Raw genomic sequence first — 23833 nt, 5'->3', positions numbered from 1 at the left:
TCTTTTCTTTGTTGATCTTCAGACCTACGCGCTGCGAGATGGCTCCTTATGCATCAACTTTTTCTTGCATGTCCTGTAGCCTGTGCGAGAGTAAGGCAAGATCATCTGCAAACTCCAGATCTTCTAGTTTCCTCCCCGTGAGTGTCCACTGAATACCTTTTCCAGAACTGGCATAGGCTGTGCGTGTCACCCAGTCGAGAACCTGGGTGACACGCACAGCCACCATCTGCTCTAAGAAAATGCTGTCCCCGAGGTTAGTACATTGTCATGTGGAAAATTTAAAAAAAATGTTCCAGTTCTTAAATTTTCGGATGGTGTTTCTTAAGCTAAGTGCGACCTGAATATAAAGAATATCAGAACTAGTCATCTGCTAAATTCTTCTAATTAAATAGACTGAATGATCAGACCGTTGGTGTTGTTTATGTAACAAAGTGGGTTAGAATTTCATGCGCTGAGCTGAGCTGATCTAAAGTATATTGTTAAAAAAATCCATGTATTTAAAGTCTTGTTAGTTGTAGTTACTTCCCATGTAAACTTATAAAACTGCTAAGGGAAAAATACTATAGATTTGATTTACTAATTATGTGCAAAATAATTGTTTACATAAATATATAAAACATTCAAGGTAAATTGTAAAATTGCAAATGCAATTTAATTAACAAATAACATAATGTTTTAATATTATATGTTCCTTGGAGTTTAATTTTCCAACAGATACAACTCGAATAAGAAAATACGAAATTATACGTAAATGAAGGATTACATGACGTAGGAATTCATCCAATATATGGTATTACCATTATCAGAATGATCGTCGTTACAAAACTATATTTACTTCAGTATTTTTACTTCAAACACAGATGTGTAAGTTCTGAACTGCGATACAACAGCAATCATGAGTAATTGGTAACGACTAAAATGTAATGTAAAATTCCTATATTTTAACAAGGATGTAGCATACAATAAACGTAAAGCGTACACAATTATGATGCTGACAAGAATAACAAAACAAAAGAAAGCTATTTGCTAGTCATATCTTAATAGCTGAGCTTAATTAATTATATATATATGGTGACAGGACAAATGATCTCAGGACAAATGATCTCGAGGACAAATGATCTCACGGACAAAATATACCAGGACAAAATATATCAGGACAAATGATACCATGGACAAATGATCTCAAAAAATATCTGAGACAACATATCTCACAGCAAAATTTTAATAGTGTGTACGATGATTTTTGTTGACTACTTTTTTATTTATATAGCAATTACTATAAATTTGTATAATTCAACATCAAAATCATAAGACTCTGCATACATACGTCATCCATGTGTTGTATGTTAGATACACAAAGCATTGAATAAACATCACACTGCAAAGACACCATTGTGTATTTTACCTTTGCAGGAATATAACATTAAAATGAATTGGGTAAGGCATAGTGTTTCCTTCCAGACTTTTTTTTTCTCCGGTGGGGGAGGGGGGGGTTGAAGGGGGCACATGTATTTCAGGAAGGAGAGGGGGATTATTGTATCAGCATGAATTAATAGCGTGTCAGCATACTACTGATTTAGGAAACCTGACATTAAAACTACATATGTAACTCACACACTACTAATAGAGCATTGGTTCATTTAGACTTGACCAGAGGCTAGCTATCTAATTCTAAACCTAATTATATTGTCTGTACTCTTTTGTTATCACAAACAAATCAATAATGTTTACAGCGACTTGTAAAATAATTATAAAAGGAATTTCGACTCTAACAGTTTATGATGGAGGGAATAGTTGACTGGTGTCTTTTTTGCATTATTATATGTGTGTGTATGATTTATCCAAGCTCTTTTACCAGACATGATTATATATAATATAATAGAATATAATATAACACTAAACTAAGTCAACCGTAGACACTTATTAACAACATAATTAGCGACGATTACCTTAAAGTTATGTAATATTTGTGTTATAAAAAATGACATTAAAAATATTAAATATGACATATGTACACCTTTTTTATCTGACGCCTCGTGCAATTTGCGTTTCTTTCTGTTGAACTAAATTTTGAAAGTGCTGCTGATGTAATACGCCAAGAGACAACGTCTATAAATATTTAGTCAATGCGCGCAGCATGTCAAAATAAATTAAATTCAGAGTCATATGTAAAACACTAAAAAAAGACAATAGGAGAAAATCTTATCAAACCCTGCATGTTGAAATTAATTGTTGGGGATTCTAGTGCAGTAAACATTCAATAAATAGCTCTGTCTAATAATACTATGCAGCAGCTTATAGCAGACATGTCGTGATTTTACATGAGTAGGTTTTTTTTTTATAATTTTTTTTTTAAATAATGCATGTTGTCTATAAAGTATAAACGTTTAATATAGTATCTTAACGTGGATAATACTAATAATAGGCGAGGATACTTGCATGTTGACATTTAGATGGGAAACGTAGTATATTTCCTAATCCGGGCAATGCCCTAATGCATGTTGCTTATTAAACACACAAGGTCCACGGACCTTTACAGTATAAACCTTCAAGACAGTGTAATCAAGTGGCCGTTACTGTGATAGGCAGGCACGAGTCGATAAATTATTGTACACGACATGACATGGCCATACTGTTAGGTTTCCACATCTAATAAAAGTTCACATTTGTGACTAAACCACAAACTTCTCTAAAAAAATAAATTACAATGTGTTTCGTTCATTTCGACAGACATCGTTGCCATGGTTACACTTGTAAAACATAGGACTAGCGACACCATATTGTGTCGTTTTATTTCAGCTAGGTCGTAAAGAACTAACATATTAAACATAATGTTTCTAATAACATACATGTTATTAATTGCCTCGTTGTTAGCGTTAGTATTTCAGTGTTAATCATTGGCTTGTGAGAAACGATAGAGATTCACAAGAGTAAAATTTTCTTTCTGACATTTAATTGGGCTTGTAATTAGGTCGCCCTTCTGACACATCCGTACCACTTTATTTTTTGTGTGTTTCTGTTGTTTTTTTAAAACTGTTACCAGGGTAAATATCGTAAGAATTTTTTGGTAAAGGGAAAAATTATAATTATACCATAATAACTGATATTTAGTAAATAAAAATAATATAACTCATCAGTTATAGCCGCCCTGTAGCGAGACTATATACATGTATAGTAAAATATAAATAATCGACTGTCACGTGAGCTGAGTCCACAGGAAGGAGGATCAGTCTGGTTAGCAATAAGATTGTAGTAGCTAAAACAGTATGAGCATTGAGTAAACTTACAGGAAGGAGGCCCACTCTGGTTAGCAATAAGATTGTAGTAGCTAAAACAGTAGGAGCATTAAGTAAACTTACAGGAAGGAGAAGCACTCTGGTTAGCAATAAGATTGTAGTAGCTAAAACAGTATGAGCATTGAGTAAACTTACAGGAAGGAGGCCCACTATGGTTAGCAATAAGATTGTAGTAGCTAAAACAGTATGAGCATTGAGTAAACTTACAGGAAGGAGGCCCACTCTGATTAGCAATAAGATTGTAGTAGCTAAAACAGTAGGAGCATTGAGTAAACTTACAGGAAGGAGAAGCACTCTGGTTAGCAATAAGATTGTAGTAGCTAAAACAGTATGAGCATTGAGTAAACTTACAGGAAGGAGGCCCACTCTGATTAGCAATAAGATTGTAGTAGCTAAAACAGTAGGAGCATTGAGTAAACTTACAGGAAGGAGAAGCACTCTGGTTAGCAATAAGATTGTAGTAGCTAAAACAGTATGAGCATTGAGTAAACTTACAGGAAGGAGGCCCACTCTGGTTAGCAATAAGATTGTAGTAGCTAAAACAGTAGGAGCATTGAGTAAACTTACAGGAAGGAGGCCCACTCTGGTTAGCAATAAGATTGTAGTAGCTAAAACAGTAGGAGCATTGAGTAAACTTACAGGAAGGAGAAGCACTCTGGTTAGCAATAAGATTGTAGTAGCTAAAACAGTATGAGCATTGAGTAAACTTACAGGAAGGAGAAGCACTCTGGTTAGCAATAAGATTGTAGTAGCTAAAACAGTATGAGCATTGAGTAAACTTAACAGTAACAAGCTGACTACGTTACAACTATGTGTGCGCAGTTTACAGCCTGTTAAAATGATAATGATTTTTACCAGGTCAGATGACCACTTGATTCTGGCATGGGTTTACTGCCGGTAAGGAAAATTGTGTAGTATATAATCTATATATATAATTCTCTTCTGGGAGACGCTAGAAAACAAGTTATAAGCGAGCTCCCTACCGCCCCCCCACCCCTTCATGGTCAAGTAAGCGTGTTCACGCTAAATGTTTACATTCGTAGAGCTGGGTTTAGTGACGGCTTTTAGGTGCAGATAATTTTAGTTTGAAACGATTTTAAACTTATGGGAGGTAACTAAGAGGAGGGACTGCTTTCACGGGGGGGGGGGGGGGGGGGGGGGTAGGGGGTTGGGGGGAAAGGAGGAAGGGGGTAGTATCGTCCTTAACGACCTATTGATAGTGTTTTAAAGCACATATTTATAGTGGCAGCATTGGTACTGTCGAATTCACAAATTATGAATTACTGAAAAGTAGAAAAACAAAAACAACTAAAATAGCAGCGTATGATATGCCGCGGGTAGGCTCGTAATATATAATTTACTTTTCCCTTGGCTGATGAAAGATTATATCAATGGGGAACGTCTAAGGCCATGTGAGCTAAGTCACAACAGGACAAAGTTATATAGCAGGTAACTGTTATGTTCACTCAACTGTCACTTGGAACTACGTCATAGTCAGGATTAGTTTAAGTCATATAAGTATTCGACTATACAACTACGTCACAGTCAGGATTAGTTTAAGTCATATAAGTATTCGACTATACAACTACTTCACAGTCAGGATTAGTTTAAGTCATATAAGTATTCGACTATTCAACTACGTCGCAGTCAGGATTAGTTTAAGTCATATAAGTATTCGACTATTCAACTACGTCACAGTCAGTATTAATTTAAGTCATATAAGTATTCGACTATACAACTACGTCACAGTCAGGATTAGTTTAAGTCATATAAGTATTCGACTTTTCAACTGCCCTGTACGCTAAAACACGGGTAGTGTGAGAGCGTTCGCGAGAGTGGTTGTGGAACTTTGTAGCACCCAATTTAGACACACCAAACATAAAACGATTGATTTCAGTTCAGTTTAATCTGATCTATTTACCTATTCCTAATCACAACCAAATTAACCGCTATACAGCTCCGTCCTCTCGCTTCCAACACACCAGTCACTCGGCCAGTCGCTTCCCTTGTTACCCTCGTTCACTCAGTACAACATACTGGTCAACACATACCGCCCCGCGCTACAATACCACGGTGTACAAACTCAGGCGCAATGATCCGTCCCACACACACACCTTTCATACACAAGGCTGTTGCAAATAACTGTAACAGTGAGGTTATTCTTCTCTATTTTGTGACACCATTACGTCTTTTCATCATGATATAATTTAACATTGTATAAGCAATATAAACATGCCAAGTTATGTATCCCAACTTCTAAAACAGTCACATATGTGTATTAAAGTAATATCTAAGTAAACCATAAACTAGCTTCACTATTGGTTAACTAGATAGAGAATGTCTGACATTGAGCTAATTTAATTCCATGTCTAAGTTATGCTAAGTGACTGGTGGAAATTAGGAATGGGGTTGATTTTAGTTAGCGGTATACCACCTATATAGCAGACAACGTGTCTGTCGATAACTTTGGCTCGTAATATTGGATGGTAGCTTCATCAATGTGGGTGTAGATGGGTGGAGCCTCAGATACATCTTTTGTGTTGGCCAAATTGGGCTTCACAGTTCTGAGTCTGGCCAAGTACGCAGTAAGTGAGAGTGTGGGTGGTTAGGGACGGTAAGTGAGAGTGTGGGTGGTTAGGGGCGGTAAGTGAGAGTGTGGGTGGTTAGGGGCGGTAAGTGAGAGTGTGGGTGGTTAGGGGCGGTAAGTGAGAGTGTGGGTGGTTAGGGGCGGTAAGTGAGAGTGTGGGTGGTTAGGGGCGGTAAGTGAGAGTGTGGGTGGTTAAGGGCGGTAAGTGAGAGTGTGAGTGGTTAGGGGGGTTAAGTGAGAGTGTGGGTGGTTAGGGGCGGTAAGTGAGAGCGTGGGTGGTTAGGGGCGGTACGTGAGAGTGTGGGTGGTTAGGGGCGGTAAGTGAGAGTGTGGGTGGTTAGGGGCGGTAAGTGAGAGTTTGGGTGGTTAGGGGCGGTACGTGAGAGTGTGGGTGGTTAGGGGCGGTAAGTGAGAGTGTGGGTGGTTAAGGGCGGTAAGTGAGAGTGTGAGTGGTTAGGGGGGTTAAGTGAGAGTGTGGGTGGTAAGGGGCGGTTAGTGAGAGTGTGGGTGGTTAGGGGCGGTACGTGAGAATGTGGGTGGTTAGGGGCGGTAAGTGAGAGTGTGGGTGGTTAGGGGCGGTAAATGAGAGTGTGGGTGGTTAGGGGCGGTAAGTGAGAGTGTGGATGGTTAGGGGCGGTAAGTGAGAGTGTGGGTGGTTAGGGGCGGTAGAGAGAGTGTGGGTGGTAAGGGCGGTAAGTGAGAGTGCGGGTGGTTAGGGGCGGTAAGTGAGAGTGTGGGTGGTTAGGGGCGGTTAATCTAATTCAGTCTGCATTGTGCAAGAAGTAGAATTTGAAGAAAAGAAAGATAATTCAGAATCTGTCAGATGAACATCTGCACTTTGTAGCATTGTGTCAGTCTGTTGAGGACCAAGAGGAATTTTTTTCTTGAATGCATACATTTGATCTTTTATCAGGGGCGAACACTACCGATTTATAAACAAGATGAAATTGGGGGTCTCTGAGCTTGAGGGGCATCTTTGTTAACGTTCATTGTAATGTAGCACACCTTTAGAATAATCTCCCTTAAAATGAAAAATAGAATAAACTTGTGTTCCATTGCACTTTTGAAAGACAGTCGATTTGCTGATCACCGTGGAGGTGATTATTTTAAAATAATTTTTTTTTTAAATATATTTTTTATAGATTAATTTTTATTTTAATTATAACAAAAATATTATGAACTTCTAAAACTTTGCCAAAACTGTCTATTATGTATGATATATATCATGTAATATATAATGTAAATAATTAACGAGATAGAAAACGAATTGGATAACTATGGCATCATATTGCAACAAAGGCTGCTGAATCAGCCTCTGTAGCTAAATGTGATTTTACAATGTATTTAGCTGTAAGAAAAAAAATATCATAATTACTAATTACTTCCTAAATTACTTTGTTGAGAAGACTTTACATTATGTTAATACGTTAAAAATTAGTTTTTTTTTTATTTGATGAATTGGAAAATAAGTGATTTATATAGGTGTTAAAATCTTGTATACATTTATTTTATTCTTTTCCGATATTTTTCAACATCACGACTAACATAATGTTATTAAAATAGTAGCCGATAAAGACTTTATTCTCCAGTATTGTTTTTTTTTTTAAATAGCAGAATAAACTCTTTAACAGTTAAATTAGTCTGTAAAAGTTTTAAAACATTGCAAGCGAAGCATCATACAATTGAAATCAGTAAAAGCTGTATAACTTACATAAGTGTTAAGTAATAGTATCTGCCTTGCAACATAATTACAGCATGATGATTGGTTGGGGAGAATTCAAATATATCACGCCTTGAACTGTTATTATTAAAAATATTTAATTAAGGGGTCATCCATAAATGACTTCAAACTTTTTTGACGATTTTTACCTCCCCCTCTGCCCATCGTCAAAAAAAGCAAGACCCCTAAAATGACGTCACACCTCAGCCTACAACCCACCCCCTCCCCCCTCAAAATCGCAGTTGAATTTTTTAAATCGATATTTTTCTAAAATCTTGTCTGAACTCTATCAATTTTAGACAATTCATGTTACAATTTATTAAAACAGTTTTCTAAAACGCGAAATAACGTATACAATTCGATTTCTAATATTGCTTTTTTATAATGCAAAAGTGTGACGTCGCAAAATCTGACCCCCACTTCCCCCTCCGCCTCATCACACATCGTCACAAAATTACGGACCACCCCTCCCCCCGACGAGTGTGACGTCATGTATGGATGACCCCTAACAATAATGTAAAAAAAATGCTGGGTTCTGAAAAAAGCGAATATCAATCATTCCGTGGGCTGAAAACAATTAAGGGAGACAACGTATCTCTCTATACCCAACGAGTTTTGATATGTAGTGAGGTTGAAATGTTGCATACATTGTTTATAGAAATGACAAAATTCCTAAATTTAATAATTCATTTTATGCAAAATTGTTGAGAGTTGCTCTCTTTGTTATCCAAAATTATTATATTATTATTTTACTTAAAATAAATGCAACCTTTACTATTTTGTACAAACAAATTTGCTTAAATTCAAATACTTATGATCAGCCATTATTATATGAGGATAATATTTTCTCCGTTATACAATTTGTTGAAATCCCAAGCTTAACAACCAAAGGCAAACATTGATAGAGACATAAGAACAGTACTATTTATCAGAATCGGCTACGTGCATTTCCTTACATGCACTGTAGGCTCAGGCCGTTTATGTTAATCTAGTAAAATAAGACGTCTAGATTTACTAAAGTTAAAAGTAGTTAGAAGAACTAGAACAATGTTAAGTAGCAGCAATAATTAGCACATACACTTAAAATAATTAGAAATACAACATAATTTATGATCGATCTTTTCTGTGTCTGTAAATGAAAATGGCTGTTTTCACTGGACGGGAAGGCGGGTGTGGACGGAGGGCGGGAGTGGGTAGTGTTGAATTCACAAACAAATTATGAATTGCTGATAAGCAGAACATAAAACAACTAGATGTCGGCGTATATATATATATATATATATATATATATATATATATATATATATATATATATATATATATATATATATATATATATATTTATAATTTAAAATAAATACCTTTAAATTTAAAATAGTATTTATTAATATAAAAACATACACATATTTTGCAAAAAATATTAAAGTATTTTAGGTAGCTCTGTTAGAATAATAAAATCAGTAATCAAAGTATATAACTTTAATTATTGAATAATATTTACAATAGTTTAGCCTTGCATGCCTTGTAAAAGTATGTTTGAACCTGGCTCAGAACTTGCTTTCGGTTGATCTAGATATTTATTTGTTAGTTGGCTTCTTTACTTTTTATTATATTTATGCAAGAAAAAGCTTGCTCGCATAAATATGTTGACCCGAAGATCATCAGCACTCCAAATGCAAACTTATTCACCTCACTGTAGCATCCTGCAAGATTATTTCATGCGTCACATACTAATGTCTCAACTTGCGGCATTGCTTTTAGAACTGTCCACTTGTGCAGAGAAACGTGCATGTTTTTCTGGACCTCCAACTCTCCAAACTTCTCTTGATTTTCGTGAACTAACCACTCCACAAATGTTTGGTTTTCAAATCTAGCAATTTAATTTGAAGCGAACCACCATCAATTCCAAATAGCTCAAAATTATACTCGTTTGTTTTTGTCCTGAGAAGATCTACGATGAACGTCAGAATACTTGCATTTGTTTTGAATTGCTCAAATCTCTTAGTAAATCCATCCTTCATTTTGTTTATTGTAATGCTGAAGTAATTCATGTTAATAGTAGCATTGGTTTCACCGTGAAATTGTTTTTAATCTTTTCGAAATTAAGTAATTTACCGCTTTACGTGTCTTCAGTTTAAAAAAAAAGTATTTTATTTTCGAAACAATCCACTTCTTCAAGCTAGGCCTACATCTAGACTGGGTTTACATTTAGCTCGTTTAGTTTCTTTGTGATATACACCATGAAATTGAATGTTTTAATTCGGAATGGATAATTTGTAAGCACATTGAAATAGGGAGTAATTAATATTCTAATTATATTGATGTTGAAGAACAATATTTGTATAAGTTTTGAAAATAAAAGAATTATTAATATGTGTGTATTGAGCTGAAGAGCCGCATATTGTCATCAAATGAGCCGCATACGGTTCGCGAGCCGCATGATGACGACCCCTGACGTAGGGGGCTACTGAATTGTAACAACAACAGCATTCAGTGGACTAGGTGGCAAGACAAACTAACTCTGTAAATGACATGTCTGAGCCTAAGAAATGTATTAGTTTACTACGGTAGTTCCTAACGGCCTAGATGAAATGCTACATAGGGTCTATTGAGTTAAAATTTACAATGATCAACTTAGTAGCGTTGATCGCCGACATGAACTCAACCAGTTATCATTCATTTAGAAAGGGGTATTGTGGTATTAACAGTACACATCTTCATGTTATCATGACACTACTGTAACTATATGTTTAAAGTTTGACTAAGATTTTAGCGACACAAAATAGCTTGGTTAAAGGCTGCATACTATACACATTTCTATGTTTAGTCAGTCAGCTGTTTGGGTTGCGAATAACATACCTCTTTCGATAAAATTACCGACTCCCTCTAGCGCATGCCCTGCCAAGCTTAACCTTATAAGTAACTAGGCATACTGCCTAGCTTCGCTTAGGTTTTTAAAAAACATTTGAGAATTTGAATACTTAATTATTTAGCGATGGAGTGCTTTAATTTAAACAGTAATGCTAACTTTGGAAAATATGTTTTTGTTTGTCATTTACATTCCAATCTCAGACAAATATTGGAAAGTACGCAATCTATAACTAAAATGGAATTAGAACTACAAAGGTTCCATGAACAGTATATCTCATAGTTTATATTAAATTGCCTTTTGAAATTAATACATTTATTTAATTAGGATACGTAACTGAATTAACAACTTAATTTTGTACTAAAACAAATTCTATACTTCGTCATTTTCTGTTTCTGTTTAAAATAGTATACAATAATTTGAAAAATAATAATTTTAAAAACGCTACCTCCCTTGAAAACTGAACGTATGACGTATGTCTCTGTTTACTTTTTTTTTTTTTACAAACAGTTGCTATGCTTATATAAGAAATTACGGTATATGAACATATTTAACTACTATAATGGCTGTTTCCGACGGGAATAAAGTTTTTTTTGTTACCCTCCAGGGTCGGTCTACGACGTCATATAATATTAAGGGGATCGTTCGTCAATTTTTTAAATATATATATATCCCATATAAGGAGAATTTCGCTAACGATCATCTTTTAGCCCTCGTCGAGGGCTTTTAGTCTGACCAACGGTTTTTCCATACGGCCTAGTCATCTATAGTGTGTATGCAAAAACTTAGCATGATGTACAGACGTTAAGTAACCTAAAAATTGTGTTAAAATGTCCCTGTTTTTGCCATAAAATACAAAGATTATATAGGGAAATACGACTGGTCAGTTTTGATCCATTTCCCGATTTTTCCCGGACATGGCGAGTTTTTTGTGACACCCCAAGGCGTTCTCCTACCACCTCACAAAATATCAAGGGGGGTCGTCGGAGGAATTTTTTTTTTCTTAATATAGCCCATATAAGGCGCCGGTCAGTCGAGGTCAGTTTTGACCCCCTCTCCGTCGACTTTTCGGCCAACCGCCACCGACCCTCGTGTTCTATCTCCCAAAGGCACCATCGTGTCAAATTTGACGCGCCTGCGGCGCCGGGAAGTGCCCGAGCGGGCACCTGACCACTTTGCTTTATATATATAGATGTCAGTTTAGTGTATTTTACCGACATAGTTGACACATGCGCGAGGCCTGACGGGGTCTGACAACACACAGAAGAAGAAATTAATTAAAGACCGAATACAAAAATACTTAAAGGAAAAGAACGAAATAAGACAAAAACACACACAAATGCATAATTCAGGTTGTCATTAAGAATTTTGCGAATGATATATTGAGTTATGAAGCAATTCGTTAGTGTAAGTGTTATTTCCCATATATTTAATGCAACGAAGTTGATTGAAATAACTCAAATTTTAATTTCACAAGTATTCTGATTTAGCAAAATTCAATGACTAAATAGTTATAGAGAAAAATAATTTTTCTGTTGTATTATTTTATCGTTCAAAAAAACAATGTTGTGCTTTTTAGTCTATACTTTTTATATAATAAAGTGTTTAATATTATCTTTAGTATCAAGTATATTCCTTAAACCAATCTCTTTAATATATGAATTTTTAAAGACAAACCATTACTACCTTTTAAACAGCGTTATATCTCGCATTTGTATGTGTATATTATTATAATACTTATTAGAAGAACAGAAACAAGAAATTAGATAATTTTTGATCTGTTTGATACAGATAAAGACAGAGCCATAGCCTACTATGAACTAAAGGTTGCAAGGAGAGCGCTTGGCTTTGATGTAAAGAAGGCAGATGGACTGAATATTCTACGTGACTATGACAGAGAGGGTGCAGGAAAGATTTCCTTTGATGATTTCAATGAAGTTATGACAGACATGATGCTAGACAGGGATTCACAGGAAGAAATTCTCAAAGCTTTCAAACTATTTGATGATGACACCTCAGGAAAAATTAGTTTTCGGAATCTCAGGAGGGTAGCGAGAGAGCTGGGAGAAAACATGACGGATGAAGAATTAAGGACACGATAGATGAGTTTGATAGGGATGGTGATGACATCAATGAAAAGGAATTTATAGCTATCATGAGAGGAGTTACGTGACCGACTGGCCAACAAATGGAAACTTCTATCAGTGAATGAGCGACCCGCCTATCAACCAATGACAATAGTTGTTTACGTATGGCCATCCAATGGAAACTTCTGCCAGTGAATGAGCGACCCACCAATCAACCAATGACAATAGTTGTTTACGTATGGCCATCCAATGAAAACTTCTGCCAGTGAATGAGCGACCCACCAATCAACCAATGACAATAATTGTTTACATATGGCCAACCAATGGAAACTTCTGTCAGTGAATGAGCGACCCACCAATCAACCAATGACAATACTTGTTTACATATGGCCAACCAATGGAAACTGTTATATGAGAGGGATGAAAGGTTACAATGTAAAACTGCTGTACAGATATTTACAACTGTTCTTTGTCAAAGTATTCAAAATAATTGCTTGTATTGTGTATGGTTTTATAAAATGTGTGATTAATTTGATGTTAAAAATTAATGTTTCTATATAAAATGTGCGCCGTAAATAAATGTGGCAAAAGTGAATTAAAATGCAGGAACCAGTGCTGAGAATGGAAATAAAATACTTAAAAAAAACTTTTTAAAAAACCACGTTTTTCTTGTGGACTAAAAAGTAGAAAATAACTATTTACATACATTTGATGACAAAAAACGTGGGTACGTTCACCATCAAATTTCCCGACCCATCTGCCCGACCCACGTTATTTGTCATCAAATGTATGTAAATAGTTATTTTCTACTTTTTAGTCCACAAGAAAAACGTGGTTTTTTAAAAAGTTTTTTTAAGTATTTTATTTTCTCCTTTTTAGTCCGTTGCTACACATGAAAAACGTGGTTTTTAAAAAAGTTTTTTATATAGTTTATTTTCTACTTTATCTAATGACTTGATTAAGTATGAATTGACTAAGTGTTTATAAATACACGGACTAAAAAAATCTTGAGCGACCAGGATTCGAACCTGGGTTGTCGCGGCCACAACGCGAAGTACTAACCACTATACGATCACGGCCAGCGCGCTCACATCGAATGGGGCCGAAGTAACTGTGTCAATAAGCCTCCAGTCTTGTCGGTATCTTTAGAAATCATGTCCTCAATTTTATGGTCCTTTGGGCGTAATTAAATTAAGCTAATTACGGTCTCTAATTGCTAGTTTTTATGATTGCATCTGAAATTGTTAGGCGAAAGTAGCCTGCATGCCAAATTTCAGAACTATAGAACAATCAGAAGTGGGCTAATTTTCGATGTCAATTTTAACAACAAACACACAAACGCGAAGCTGAGTTAATAAAAACGTGTTAAATAAAAAAAAAGTATTGAAAGAAAATAGGCTACACATGTCATAATGAATTATTATTTTTCGCAAAGATATTTCGGTCCTCACAAGCCGATGATGAAAAGTGTAATACTGAATAGAACAAACTGACCTGATTCTACAAACATGTTCCCATTAACTTCAGCCCACCTGCCTCACCCTCCCCTCCCTTTGACCGTACCTTCATAAACTATAATATAACTTTTTTAACACTCAGACACGTGTGGGAAGTTTGTCACTGTTAAATAAAGAGCGCCTGGTTCTGTTATGAAAGCTCTTCTATAAACCTTATTGTATTGTATAATATAAAACAAAACTAAAGCAGTAGCAGAGACCTTATAGGCAAGGAATAAAATAACTTTAACGTAAAATAATATTGACTTGACTTTGACTTAGTCCTCTTTGCTCCTTATAATATTGATGTTACGAAAATGGCATTAAAAATAATAAATATGGCATATTTGCACATTTTTATCTAACGTCTCGTGATTTCTCTGTATGGTTATGTTGAACTAAAATTTGAAAGTGCTGCTGATGTAGTAAGCCAAGAGATAATGTCTATGAAGATTTCGCCATTGCAAGCGCCGTGTCAGATATATTAAAAAAAAAGAACATATCACACGCGATTTTACATGATTAACATTTTTTTTTGTCTTTTTAAGAACAAACGTTGAATAGAGTATCTTAAAATGGATATTATTTTAATTGGCGAGACTATTTGCCTATTGACATTTTAATTTGAATTGTAATATATTTCCTATACGCCGGGTGCATGCTGCTTATTTAAGACAAAAGTCATGGTCCATTACAGATAGGTTTTTCATAAAGGCCAGTGTACGGCTAGCTAGTTAAGTATTTATCGTTAAGAGAGTGTCTTAAAGTGGCCAATAATATAATAGCAGAGGCAGGCACCAATAGACACATTATCATAAACGACACGAGGTGGCCATACTGTTAGGTTACCTAATCTGATAAAAGTTACACATTGGTTAAAAATACCGCGAAGTAAAAGTAAATTGACATGCGTTCGTTAATTTCGGCAGGCATCGTTGCCATGGTTACAGTTGTAAAAAAATAATATTTCGATTTATGTCAACGCACGTGGAATTAACAGCATCAGTTAGCTTTAGTATCAGTGTTTTTAATTGTTTTGTTAGCACGAATAGAGATTCACACCAACACACTTTATTACTGACATGTAGGCCCTAATTAGACTTGTAAATAGTAAAACAAAATTTTGAGTTTTAAAATCAACTTGAAAATCAAGTTAAACTTTGTTAGAAAAATATCGAAGCAAGGAAAATGAAAAAAATAAATACGTGTAGGCCTATACAAGAATGGAGAAACTGAACTAAAGGAGACAACTCTGGCATCCTGCTTTATCTAAGATTTATTTGTTTATTTCCCTTTGAATTTGATTGAATGTGCTGACTAAGATGAAATGTGGTTAATAATATAAAATAACAGGTGACACAATGATTGCCAAAAATGATGAGGCATTTGCAAATGGCTGAGACCTGACAGCAGACACCAACTGACAAATATATCGTACGTCTGTCCAAAATTAAAGCCATTACATAATTTATACTTGAATGTTCAGCTTATAATAGCGTACTGAACGGATCACGCGATTTCTTTAAGTCAGTTTTCTTTAACTTATGCAGATGTGTCAAACTAGTTTTAGACTCCTAACCTACGCAATCATTTAAGCTATGTATTAAAAGAAAGAGACTATTGTTATTCAATAAAACTTAAAAAAAGAAAAAAAAGTTTAATCTGAAACTGTAGATTTTTGCTTAAGTATGTTGTCTCCGTTTGATTATTTTAAATCAATTTAAGAATTTAGGAATTGAGGAAATTGGTGAATAAGCTATTACAATCTTTCAGACTATAATTATAACTGAATGAACTAAGAAATTGTAAGTGAACATTTTACAATACATCACGTTTCCAGAATGCTTGATTGCGTATCATTAAAGAGAAGACACACGATGATTGTGTCGATTATTAAAGACGCTTAAAAAACACACACTATTTGTTTTCTCCGTTTGCGTATTTTAAATCCATTTATGTATTGATGAATTGAGGAAATTGTTGAGCTAAGAGATAGTAAGAGAAAATTGTACAATGCATCACGTTTGAAGAAGATACACGAAGATTATTTAGATTATTAGAGACACTTTACTACACGAACTTTACGAAATAAATCGAAACTCAAAAGGATGGCCATTAAAAGACTCCACACACCCACACCCAACCCCAAGTGTTTCGTGTTCCATCTCTAATTTATATTTATGTTATCTTGTATTAAATTGTGTTGTTTATTACAGCTCTTTTTTTCCTGATGCGCTTTGTTCATTACGTAAACAACTTGCATATTGTTCAAAAATGTGTTCGGCATAACTTGATAGGTAAGCTTAATAACCAAAATCATGAGACCACTTAGACACTCCAAACTACATCATTTATTTAATTATTTTTTTAAAAAGTCAATTATCAATCACCACACATTAGCTAAAAATCTTTGAATTAAAAAAAAACAGCAAAAAAAAAACTACATCTCTAAAATAAAACGTGAGGTGTGATAGGGACATTGACATTTTTTTAACCATATTAAACATTCAATGTTTTATGTGTAACTAATAAAGACCTAGAGCAGTGTAAACAAGACAAAACTATTTTAAAAAAGTATTAATTACCAGTATAGCTGCGAGAAAAATTGTACTGAGGAAGCATTTCATTATAAAATGACCTCAACCGCTGTTAAATTAAATGGTATTTGCTCAAACATATATTTATTTTTTTTCAAAATATAAAAAGAAAACCATGATATATCACATACGATCTTCAGTGGCCTAACTAGGATTGTCTCGACCTTATGCAAAAATTATCAGTTGGCCCCTTCGGTGTTGGAAGTCATGATATCTACTACTACATAATTATGAGGGAGAGATTTTCAATAATTTAAATAATCTTCACATTTTGCATTTGTATACGCACTGATAGTAAATTCGTTTTGTATTTTTATGTAGTATCCACGTAAAATAAGTATTTTTGTTTTCACTTTTCTGTCATTTTTAGGGATTTTACAAATAATATTTTCATTGGCAGAAAAGAAAGTTAATTTCCTTTTTCATTTTAAAATTATTATAATTAAATAAATATTAAAATTCCAATGTTAAAGTGTTTTTTTTTTCATAGAGAGAAAAGGGCCATTATGTACATTGCATTTACGGTGATATTATGATTGCGGCGGCCATGTTTAGGTAAATGGTTTGGAATTCAAAGAGACAAAAAATAAAATAAACCGAAAATGCGTTCACAATCAATACACAATTTCAATATTTAGATCAAGACATTGGAATTAGCAATATTAACCTGTAGAAGTAGTATCGTGTAAATTCTCTAACGTTGCCTCTCTATGAAAACATGTGTTTAGTGTTGACTAAGATTTTAGCGACTCAAAATAAACTATCCCACACCTATTGGTTATTTATTATTTAAACAATTTTCATATATACATTTTAATGTGCGTATTATTGGATACATTTATAAAATGAGTATATCCACATTTTCTTATACATTTATTCGATCTCAAAGTAACAAAAGATGTGTGATTTTTTTCCGTAGCTATACACATTACAATCCAACATATTCAGTTGATGAAAGTTTGCATACTATAAACAGTTATCTACTTAGCCAGTCTGTAGTTTTGGTTGCTAATAACATTCATCTTCTATAAAAAAGCTCAACTGCCTTTAGCGCATGTTCTGCCAAGCTAAACCTTTTCTGTGATTTCTGTTTAGTGTATTTTACTAACATAGTTGACACATGCGTGAGGCCTGAAGTGGGCTGGACAACACACATAAGAAGAAACTAAACACAGAATACAATTTACTTACAAGGAAAACTAATACATTAAAAAAGGAATAATTTAAGTTTTAATTTAAAAATAATTTTGCGAATGATCTATTAAGTAAATAAGCATGTGAGTTACTTCCCATATCAAAATTTTAATGAAATACATTGACATAACTCAAATTTTATTTTCAAAATTATTTATATTTAGAAAAATTCAATGATTAAATAGTTACAAACAAATGTTATTATTATTTTGTTTTACTGTAATATCTGATAAGTAATTATGTATTACGGTTAATCTACACTTTTTATATTTTAAGGTTTTTAATATTATTTTTTTTGCTTCAAATATACAGTTAAACTAACCTATTTAATACATGTATTTTTAAAGACTAGCTAACAGTTCAATTTAAACACTGATCAATAGTCGATAACGATGTTGGTTATTTTGATTACTTTTGATAAAAGAAGTTATTTGACTTCGCAGCTAAGGATGGAGCACAGTAAATTAAGCTGTCAAGAGAAACCGAGGTTGAACACCTTATTTTAGTCTAGTTTTTAGTCCATTTTGTTTTCTCCATTCAATTACTAGATCCATAGATGCAATTGATGTTCATATCTCTAATGCTGGGTAAAACCATAAAAAAATATTATTACTATTTTAAATGTTTAAAACAATTGAAAAAATAAAAATAAAAAATAAACCTAAACCCAAGTAATCATAATGATTACTATTTACATATCATCTTAGTAGTATTTTCCATGTGATTAATATTTATTAAAAAAAAAAGAATAAGACACCTATAATACAAAACCATTTTTAATACTTATATTCATGTATGATACTATTTCTAAAATAATCACTACACCAGAGTTAAAAATAGCAATTCTTTATGCAATCGAATATTAATGATTTAGTTTCTACTCATTAATAATTTAACTACTACTTTTGTGAAGAGTGTAAAAGGCCTAAGGAAAAATGTGTGAACGGTTAATTGTGTTGTCCCATGCCAATTGTTAAATCAGCTTGATAATGTTTGTGTAAACACAACATAAACAGTATTAGAACCATACAAATGCTACTTTTATCTGTACGGACTGGATGGTCAGATTGTTGGAGTGTGGACGTCATTTGTGGATGACCACATCCCCAGTTAACCCATCAGACAAGCCACATTTTATCGAATTAAACTACAGATATTAATTATTAGACATCATTGTAACCATTCCAGACAGAAAATAAGATTGACAACATGACTCATCCACAAATCACCTGTCCAACCGATTGAGCGACAGAAATAAACAATTTTAGCTCATATAGTTCCATTATGTTAGGTCTTATGGTTACGTCTCATTAAGTTTAGGGATTAAGTGTAGTGTTAAGAGTGTAACGAGTAAGTGAATTAAAGCGATCTAATTATTTTAGCATTAAAATTGAGTAAATGATAAAATTAAGTTCCACAATCAATCTCCTTTACTCTAAATATGGCCATCACCTAAATCATCATATTTCGCAACCTCAAGGAAGCTGCTTTTTAAGGTAAATACACTTTATAAAACCGGGTAATTTAATATTATTATTCTTGATTGAGTTATTAAACACGATTTGGTAATCGTTGATCAAAGCAACAGCAAAAACCAGATGGTCATTATTAAACGTAATCCAAATGCCTAGCCAACCTACTAATGCAAATATATATTGTAAATACCTTTTCCTTAAGTATTTTTTATGATTTTTGCCAGCATGTTGTTTTAGTAATAGCCATAATTATCAACCACAATGAAAAATATAGCTATAGAACTGTATAGGTATCATCTAAGTAATGCTACTTGGAAAGAGTAACTATAACAATCTAGCCCGAATAATTATCAATGAAAAACAAACCTTCGTGATACGCATATACATGTATATTGTTTTAGATTGAAATTCCTTATATATTCGGCTATCTGTATACATGCACTGTATCTGCTTAGGACAGAAACAAAATAATTAAACTTTATAAGAAAGTCAGGGGCAGAACTATCAGTGCCGCCAGACCCCGCAATGCGGGGGCCCCAGGCCGTTTAGGGGCCCACGACTGACTATGATTAATATCTTTTTTAAATTTTGAATTTAATTTTCGTGCATTTTTGCCTTGATATTTGGTTTGTAAAAGAAAAACACTGTAGCTGCGGTACGATTATCTTTATTTTACAGTCACTATACCACGCTCTTCCGAAAAAAAAAAAATCCATTACACAAACTACAGTGCAAAATATAGGCAACTCTTCAAATTTTAATGACTTCTTTGACTCGTTGCCCCCCTTTAATAGCTAAATAGAGGACAAGTAACTGTTTGACCGATCCTCCAAAGTGTACTGTGGCGGATGGGGCAGGGGATGGTGACTAAAAAAGGGGCTCAAAAATTGTGGTCAAATTTTTTATATATTTAAAAAAGTTATTTACATTTGTATTTTTTAACCATCGTCAAGGCCGAGTTATATTTCCCTAACATCAAACATACGCTGTCGCCAGCAAAATTCTTTTAAAAAAACAACAAAGTCCATATCACGAGAAGCCGATACATATGAAGTGAGCTTTAATGATGCGCGGTTCTTCTTTGCAGCATTAGTTATGGACCCGAAATCCGTTGTACATTTTTCAATGTTAATATGTGTTTGTGATAGTGGTTGAATTTGCATCCTGTACTGTCTTGTATACTACAAATAATAAAAAATAATATAGTACTAGAAACTTCGGTTTTATATACGTTTACTTGTTTTTCCTTTACAAGAAATAGCATAGTAAACTTTTAAAGCCTATAGTTGGAATTATCTCCCCTGAGTAAGTTTTACAAATGGGCGATGCTGACGTACATTTTGTTGTCTCTTTCAAGTTTTTTTTTCGAGCCGACCCCCATCCCTACCCCTCTTTCTTAGCCTCGCAAGTATCGAGCAGATCAATGTATCGTTTATGAACTACTTCCTAACCGTACGATTCACCACTTCAGCACATTTTGTCAGACACTGGACAGCACTAGTTAACAGATATTAATTTACTTGCATAGTATTAGGTACATCTAATTCACAAAACAGGGAAGGTAAAATTATTTTTATATAATTATTTAGAAAATAATTAGAACGTTTAGAATTAATTGAACGTTATTAATAGTCAATTACAATTTATAAATTACGTTATTGAGATGGGGGGTGTGATAGTCTGGCTTTTTATTAGTCGTTACAAATGTGGCATCATTTGCGGATTTCCCCCCCCCCCCCCCCCCAAATCAGAATGTTATCCGACGCCTGAGCTGGCCACATACAGTTGTACATGTGAAAAACATTTTTCTGTCTATTATGCATTACTGCATCATTCACCCATTCGCCATGAAAACTTGGAAAGCTGTTGAGTACAGCCCCGCAAAGGTTTCTGTCATAGGCCTAACATTTGTTTACATATTGGAGTGGGGACGCCTAACGGAAATATGTGATTTAGCGCCCCGTGATCCTGCATAAGCGGATGGTGTTACTACTTGAATTCACCGGCGGCAGTGTCATCCTGAAGGCATCCCATATGAGCAGGTTGGCCCCCCACAGACAGTCGTTTAAAATCTCCCACAGCAGTAGGAATAGATCTCACTACGAACCTCGATGACTAAATCTAAGCAGGTGTTGCACCAATGTTTCTTCCAGACTTTTTTCTCTGGAGGGGGTTGGGTGTGCACTTGATATTTTCGGTGGGGGGGGGGGGGGGGGGATCAGACATTGGTAAAAGTATATATTTTTAATATACATTTTCATTTCGTTCGGGGAGGGGAGGCTCTGCCGGAAGAAACAAAGTGTTGCACCCATCACCCATTGCAGTAAATTAACTGGTAGCTCCATAAGTCCCCGTGACTCCCCTGACAACTGGGCCGTCGCCGAGGGACTTACAGCATGCCTTGGCGTGTCTAGAGGAAGTCTGACACTAGCAGACTCTTCTTATCTAACACACATCTTGGACTTCCAAAACGAAATTATCCGAAGGTCTATTAGACCAATGAGTTATGTATATATATATATATATATATATATATATAGTATATATATATATATATATATGTATATATATATATACATATATATATATACATATATATATATACATATATATATATATATACATATATATATATATACATATATATATATATATATATATATATATATATATATATATATATATATATACCTTTTTAGCTTTCTTTATATTTATGGTGTTTTTTAAGTTTATATGTATATGCTTATTTGTGTTTCTTGTCATTACTTTCTACTTAGTGTCTTTGTTTTTTTTTGCATTATTAACTACATTAAAGCAATATTTAATAATCTTAAAGTTAGCAGTAATTTGTTGGAATATTTCTCCACACATTTGTTATGTGTGCCACCATATGTAAACAGTCTTGTTTTACTTTAGTGTATATTTATTTATATATCAACATATACAAATTAGTAAACGTAAACGTCTTACATGTACTTCAACATGGTATATGAGCATCCGTGATACAAAAACAATATTAAGAAATGAATCAAAATTTAACAATCTGTACAAGTCCAAGCTCCAATGTGTATCCATAACCAAGCATTTAATTCTTAACTATGTGAACTATGGTGACGTAATATTAGATGCAAGGAAATTAGGTTAGAATAATGTAGGATATCATTCGTTCAAGTCGGTAGAAACCAATCAAAAGACGAATAACATCCCGCAACAAAAGTCAAAGAAACGTAGCTATTTGCGGGGAGGTAATTTTGTTTGAGTGTTGAGTCGGACATTGAAAGACCGGCGGTAGATATAAAATCTTTAGTTTTACTAGTTAAATAAATCATTATTAGTTCTAGCTAAATGTTGGAGGTAAAATTCTAACATAACGTTATTTGTTTGCTTATTTATAGTACATGTTAGGTGCACCATGGGTATACTATAAATTACCCGTCGAATTTCCAGTCATTTCCAAATTGTTATTTACTTTGATTCATTCAACATTACGCAGTAATTGTATTATCAACCACATTTCCTCTTTTGAAAGCTCAATGCAATCAAATTCAAAGGGAAATAAACAAATAAATCTGAAATAAAGCAGGATGCCAGAGTTGTCTCCTTTAGTTCAGTTTCTCCCTTCTTGTATAACTTCTTGTATAAACTTATTTTTTTTTTATATATTTTCCTTGCTTCGATATTTTTCTAGTAAAGCTTAATACGAATTTTCTGTTGATTTTAAAATTCACAATTGGTTTTACTATTTTACAAGCTCAATTACTTTGTCAGAAAAAAGTTTTACTCTTGTGAATCTCTATTAGTGCTCACAAACTACTGACAAACACTGAAATACTAAAGCTATTAGTTAGACAATGCGAAATTATGCTGTTACTTTCATGTATATTGTTAGAAAAAATATATATGTTTAATAACGTAGTTCTTTACAGACTAGTTGAAATACATCGATGTCGCTTGCCCTTTGTTTTAAAACTGTAACGATGACAACGCTGCTTGCCGAAATAAAAGAAACATATTTTAGTTTACTAAGGAGGATCGTGGTATTTTAACAAATGTGAACTTTTATTAGAACCTAACCGTATTTCCACTTCGTGCCGTGTACTGTAATATATCTATTTGTGTCTGCCTCGGCTATAACAGTAATAGCCTCTAGCTGACACTCTCTTAAAGTTTTATTATTAACTAACAGTCACTGACCTTTAAGTAAACATATATGTAAATAATCGTTGTGTGTTTATTTAGCAGCATATACCGGGCGTTTTCCGAGTTTAGGAAATAAAATTCATTTCAATGTGTATATCTATAAGCACAACCATCGGCTCCTATAGTAATAGACACTTAAAGACACACTATTAAATGTTTATACTTCACAGACAAAATGCAATATTAAAACAAATATTTAAAAAAAGATAAGCCAACTAATGTGTAGACTAAATGTTGATAGATATTGTCTCTAAACTTATTATATCAGAAGCGCTTTCACATTTCATTTGGCTGAACAGAACCATAAGCAAA

The 23833-nt window shown here is 34.0% G+C and overlaps 1 pseudogene; it reads left to right on the top strand.

Annotated features, from left to right (window-relative positions):
- Nucleotides 1-5806: 5806 nt before the first annotated feature.
- Nucleotides 5807-12645, top strand: LOC131927890 (centrin-3-like; annotated as a pseudogene).
- The last annotated feature ends 11188 nt before the right edge of the window (nt 12646-23833 follow it).

This window comes from Physella acuta, unplaced genomic scaffold (assembly GCF_028476545.2).
Source record: "Physella acuta isolate Inbredline_101_S28 unplaced genomic scaffold, ASM2847654v3 ptg001443l, whole genome shotgun sequence".
NCBI lineage: Eukaryota > Metazoa > Mollusca > Gastropoda > Physidae > Physella > Physella acuta.
The sequence above is the reverse complement of the archived record's forward strand: the minus strand, read 5'-3'. Positions and strand labels throughout refer to the sequence as shown.